The sequence below is a fragment of the Cetorhinus maximus genome, chromosome 31 (genome assembly GCF_964194155.1).
Source record: "Cetorhinus maximus chromosome 31, sCetMax3.hap1.1, whole genome shotgun sequence".
Classification (NCBI taxonomy): Eukaryota; Metazoa; Chordata; class Chondrichthyes; order Lamniformes; family Cetorhinidae; genus Cetorhinus; species Cetorhinus maximus.
In genome coordinates, this window is record NC_135909.1 from 19097330 (window position 1) to 19103818 (window position 6489).

General features: G+C 43.4%; 1 non-coding gene across 1 annotated transcript; it reads right to left on the reverse strand.

Moving 5' to 3' along the window:
• Window positions 1-5307: 5307 nt before the first annotated feature.
• On the reverse strand, window positions 5308-5379 carry trnaw-cca (transfer RNA tryptophan (anticodon CCA)). The gene has a single exon. It is a non-coding gene; the product is annotated as a tRNA-Trp (tRNA).
• Window positions 5380-6489: the final 1110 nt, after the last annotated feature.

The window sequence follows — 6489 nt, forward strand, 5'->3', positions numbered from 1 at the left end:
CTAATGTATATGTCAGGACAGACAATGGGAATTGACACTGCAATTTATAAACCCGTGATGAGTGCAAATATTGGACTGGTACTTCACATGAATCGCAGAGTATAATATTCAGGTGAATTCTGTAAACTTGAAACTGACACCGTTGTGTCCGTTTTATCTGATATTTAAATGTTGAAATGGAAACAGCGTCTGTCTTTCCTGCTCTGTTTGATTGATGGATTGAAAATATCATTCTGGAACTGATGACATGCCTGTGTCTCTGTGCTTTGTCAGTTATAAAGTACGTACTGTGTGAGAGGAGCTGGCGGGAATCTTCATTCTAACTTGGCTGGTGGAAACATCACATTTATTCCCGTTCCTTCATTTATTTGCCTGTATATTTTAGAATATAGAGTATATTATTGAACTCAAGTGCAACTGAGGTTGAAGACACCGATTCCTTTAGTTTAATCTGTCTATTAATAATCATTATGAACGGGTTGGGAGTCTGTAGCTCTAATTGGATACTCTGTTCTCAATCAAATTCCTAACCAATCGGAGAGCCAGGGGGAAGAAATTGGAAGTTTGGATTTACAAATTCGAAATGCCCGCCAATTTCAGTACCGGAAAAATACAAAATAACTGAACGCCAGTTTGAATGTGTCAATCTCTTATCTGTAACCGGCGGTAATAAGACCCCGTTCAGCAATTTAAATCAGCTCAAATCAGTGGAAAAGCAAAAACGTATAGATTACCAACCAACTCCTTCACACAGACTTCACGGGGATTGAGAAATGCGGCTGATTTCTGATCCTCTCCATTAAAAGCGGCCGGGAATGTTACATCAGGGAGTGCGGAGAGAATCCCCGACACCAAACCGCCTGGGACAGGCAGCTTTGTGTCCGGAGAATAGGGAGACCCGGGGGGAGGGGGACGGGTGCAGATCTGAAACCGCAGAAATGGACTCAGGTCCTGTGAGTGCTCAACTCTCACTGATTCCGGCCTCTGGGAAAACTGCGGAATAATCAGATCAGCCCGAAAATGTCCGCTCCGTTTCCGAGTTTACTCTGTTCCTGGAGCGGCGCTCAGATCATCCGAGAGTCAAAACAAACCATTTAATGCACCAGTCGTGACATTTTTCATAGTTTTCATGAATGTACCGGGACAAACTCGATATTTATGACTATGAAATATTTATGAAAATGTCGACTCTGACTCTGTTTCAATTCTTCAGTTCACTAAAGCGGGAGATGTGTGAACAGAGAAACAGCGCAATGCAGAGAGGGAACTGGAAACACAAGTAAACAAATCAGAAACAGATAAATCCACCGTTACAATAACTCCATCTCCTGACAGTGAGCAGCCCTTTCAATGATCCTGTGAGTGGCTCTGAAAAGAGCCTTTGGGTTATTAGATTAAAGAATGGCCGCTTCATTTGGTCTTCGAGGCCGCAGCAGCGCTGGTTTTCTTGGGCAGCAGCACGGCCTGGATATTAGGCAGCACCCCGCCCTGAGCGATGGTCACCCCTCCCAGCAGCTTGTTGAGCTCCTCGTCGTTGCGGACGGCCAGCTGCAGGTGTCTGGGGATGATGCGGGTCTTCTTGTTGTCCCGGGCCGCGTTACCGGCCAGCTCGAGGATTTCAGCCGTCAGATACTCGAGCACAGCAGCCAGATAGACCGGGGCTCCAGCACCCACACGCTCAGCATAGTTGCCCTTTCTCAGGTGCCTGTGAACACGGCCCACCGGGAACTGCAGTCCAGCCCGGGAGGAGCGAGACTTGGGCTTGGATCGAGCTTTACCGCCGGTCTTTCCTCTTCCAGACATTCCCACAATCTCAAAAACACTTTCACAGAGAATGAGGAAATCCTCTCACATTCGCTTCTCTTATAGCTTCGGGAGGAATGGTGCTGCGGGCATTGCTGATTGGTCACTTTGTGCAGCGTCTCATAATGTTGTTCATATCACCAATCAGATATCTACTGAACTCACCAATCCGGAGACTCCACGGAGTGAGGGCGGAAAATAACGGCGCCAAATTTTGATATTTCAACCGATCTATTTTCAAATTTAAAAAGCCCGCCAAATTTTTAAAAAGAAATGAAAAAGAACGGACTTCTTAGAACATAGTACGAATTGGAAGTTATAAAAATACGCGTCCCTGATGGGACTATTTCACATTTTATCCCATGTTCCAAATCGCTTTTACAATCCGTGATCCGGGGGTCAATCTCGATCCTTTATGAAACCCTGTCAGCAGCCGCAGAAAGTCCCATTTACATCGTTCTGCAAACGGACGGTATATTGTAGATATTTATGACAGACAAAATTGAACATTTTTGCCAGCGTTGAAGCTGAAGGTTGCTGCACAACCGGGGCCGATAGGAAATGAACTGATCGATTATTGAGACCAAACTTGACCAGAACTGGAAACTGACGCATTTGCTTCTATTCTCTCTCTCTCCAAAACCAGGGAAAGGGGCCGAATGTTAACGCGTCTTAAAACAAAGCGCAGAGGGTAATCGGCAAGTCATTAATTTATGAGGCATTATTAAGGAGACTCAATAATTGAACGAGGGTTAAATCTACATTACCGAGAATTGCTGTGATTCAAAGAAAAAGAAAATAATTAGATAATTCAAAATTCTTCACAGTAAAAATCATAACTTTAGAAGTGGAGCAATCGTATAGCTTTTTCAGAGAGTTTGTGGGTGGCTCTTAAAAGAGCCTTTGTGTTTCGAGTGTTTTTCAGTCCATTGCGGGGTTTTACTTGGAGCTGGTGTACTTGGTCACCGCCTTTGTCCCTTCTGACACGGCGTGCTTGGCCAGTTCCCCGGGCAGCAGCAGGCGCACGGCGGTCTGGATCTCCCGGGAGCTGATGGTGCTGCGCTTGTTGTAATGGGCCAGGCGGGAAGCCTCACCCGCGATGCGCTCGAAAATATCGCTCACGAACGAGTTCATGATGCTCATGGCCTTGGAGGAGATGCCGGTGTCGGGGTGAACCTGCTTCATCACTTTGTAGATGTAGATGGAGTAACTCTCCTTCCTCGACTTTCGCCGCTTCTTGCCGCCCTTTCCTGCCGGTTTACTCACCGCTTTCTTGGCGCCCTTCTTAGCAACTGGTTTCTTCTTCTCATCAACCATCTTCAATCTCAATTTCAGACACAGGAATAAACCAAACCCCTTCCGTCCGCTCATTATATAGACAGTCTGACAGATATATGCTAATGAGGAATGGGAGAACAATAATTATGATTGGACATATTTAAAACTAAATACGTCTTCTATTTTTGTGATTTTCCGAATGGATAGATCAATGAACCAATCATGTTTAGCTTTCTCCACCAATCATAAGCCTTCTTACTACAATCAGGAAATACATTTTACAAAGACCGTCTCCAGCCGGAGTTTCTCAGTGTGTAAAGATACAACGGGAAATGTCGCCTGGCTGTCGGTGCGAGGGACTGTATAGGAATGTGGGTTCATTCAGGAATTTTGAGGCTCTGGTAATGTGCGTGATTTACTCACTGCCTGATGCTGTGTGTGAGTGTGGGGTTCCTTAACTGTTTGGAAGGCCGTGGTACAGTGTGCGAGGCCTGGAGTTATTCTGTATCTGCGACTTGTTGGGACCATGTCTCAATGTTGGATTCATTTGATATCCTGAGGCTCATTGTGCATCTGTCCGTTATTGGTGCGTGTAAATGAAATCATTCGCTTCTTGGGACTACAAGCCAGTGCGAAATTAAATCAGTATGTGTTTCTCTCCGCCACGAAAATTATTGGATTTATTCTGTACCTCGCAGTCTCTGTAACTGTATGTTAATGATTTTTTTTATTTGCCAGTCTCTGGCTTTGTAGGTCAGAGTTGTATTGATTCTATGTCTTTCAGTCTGTGGTACTATCTCTGAGTCTGAACTTCTCATTCACTGTCAATGTCTGATAACGTGTGTGAATGTGAGATAAACTCTGTTGCTGTCAACATCCGTTGCTGAATGGGAGTGTGAAATTCACTCTGTATCGGTCAGTCTCTGGTACTGATTCAGAGTGTGTGATTCATTCTCAACAGGCCCATCTGTTGCAATTTTTGACAGAAGTAATCCCACTGTCACATAGAGCACCAAAGACTGTTAAATGTAGAATTTGCCTCAATGGATAGTATTGGATATGAGTGAGATCAATTCTCTCTCAATCAGTGGCACTGTATTGAATTCATTTTGTTTCTGTTGGACTCTGGTACTCTGCGTAAGCGTTGATGCCATTTTGTAACTCAGTACCTGAAGTCTTCAGAAATCAAGGATTCATTTTGTCTCTATTAGTCCTTGGCTCTGAGATTCCTCTGTGTTTCTTAGTCTGTGACATTGTGTGAATGTCAGATTCATTCTGTATCTCTGCATCTCTGGGACAATTTGAGAATCACCCTGTATCTATCAGTGAGCGTGCTTTGTGTGATGTGGGATTCATTCTGTATCTGTCACTCTCTGGCACTGTGGTGAATGTGGGATTATTTTTTTTATATATGTCTTTCAATCTCCAGTACATTGTGACTGTGGAATTCATTCTGTATCTGATAGTCTCTGGCATGGTGTGCATGCTGGGATTCATTCTGTGTTAGTCTCTTTTTTACTGTGCCTGTATTGGTCTTCATACTGTATGTCTCAGTGTCTGGTGTTGTGTAAGATTTGCTGAGTAGTCTCTGGTGCTGTATTTTTTTTATTCATGGGATCTGGGCTACGGTGGCTGGACCAGCATTTATTGCCCATCCCTTGTTGCCCTTGAGAAGGTGGTGGTGAGCTGCCTTCTTGAACTGTTGCAGTCCATGTGTTGTGGGTCCACCCACAGTGCTGTTAGGAAGGGAGTTCCAGGACTCTGACCCAGCAACAGTGAAGGAAGAGCGATATAATTCCAATTCAGGATGGTGAGTGACTTGACTGTATGTGAGAGAGACAGTTATTGTTTAGTTCTCAGTCTTTGATGCTGCATGTGACTCTGGGATTGATTGTGTATCTGTATGTAATATTTAACTCAGGAATAGTGTTCAAAATGCTAAGTTTAACACCTTCAAATATTTAGGAAAGTAGATTTATCATCCCCAACCTTACCTGGTCTGGCTTATATTGGATCCCAGGACCAAGCACAGCAATGAAGTTGACTCTGAACTGCCATTTACAATTGCCGAGTAAACCACTCAGTTGTGTTCAAAAAGACAGCACACCACTACCTACCCCAGGGAAATTAGGAATGGGCCCATATCCCATGAATGAATAAAGAAGCTCACATCTCCTACAGTTTTTATATCTGTAATCATTTTGCCACTTGAGCAGTAAATCTTTTTGAGCCTGACATGATTTGAACACGCAACCTTCTGATCTGGAGTCAGACGCGCTACCGTTGCGCCACAAGCCCATCACATCTCCTACAGTAACCAGTTATCACTAACACTCTAGATGATTGTCAGAATTGGGCCTACCTGAAAATATCTCCACTTCAGAGTTATGTTCACATTTTTATATCAGGCTTACTATCTTTATTTTTAATCGAGCAGTCTTATCAAGTGGCCTTTATACGCATAAATGTTAAAAAGTGTCAGAATTATCAACTGCTCTTTAGACCTGTAATTATCTGACCTTGTGTTGTGAGTGAGGAGATTCCCCACTGTGTCATGCAAAACAGGAATCTGGATGGAAATTAATTCCAATGGAAATCAGGTAGAATACAAGTCTGAATTTCTGATTTACATCCTCAGTAGATCAGGCTTCTCGCTGGGAGAGTGAACTTGCAAAGTGGCGTTTAAAACCAAACAAACCACGGTAGATTCCTCCTCATTTGCTAAGGTAAATCCAATGAAAGCAGTTATACTTCAGTAGGAGAATTTTCGGATGGGTACCAGACACAGCTCAAGGCAACTGAACCTGCTATCAGAGAGTGCAAAGGGTAATGGAGAAGAGGATGGCAGATAAGTGAATCCCAATATGGAGTTATCCATATTGGAGTTGAAACCTCATCAGTAATAAGCGTTGCCTTAGAATAGCTGTGACTATTAACCTTGGGAAAGGATGGATGTTGAGTGGATATGTTCGATGTCTATAAAGAGAAGCAATTGTGTCCATGTGAACAGATAATTTGAGCTCATTGGACAAGAGAGAAATAGAAAAAGAACAGAAGGAAAATTAAACAGGCCTGTGGGGAAGAATATGTCAGTGGAAGCAGCTCACCTGCTCTCGCAGAGAGCTGGCACAGATACTATGGGCCGAATGGCCTCGCTCTGCTGTATTAATTGCGAGATTCTGTTCTATGTATTATGAGTCTAAGTCTGACCTATGTTTAACATAAAATGTGTTTCAACTGGAGTTAATGGAGCTGCGGGTATTAATCAACTATTATGTCAGAGTTTTGGATTAAAATTCCATTTCTGTGAACATAATCCTGAATGTCTGTATATCATACAATATGATACATTGACCGGTATGTAAGGTCTGCTTCATTTAGTTTGTTGATACTCTGAGGTTTGGGGAG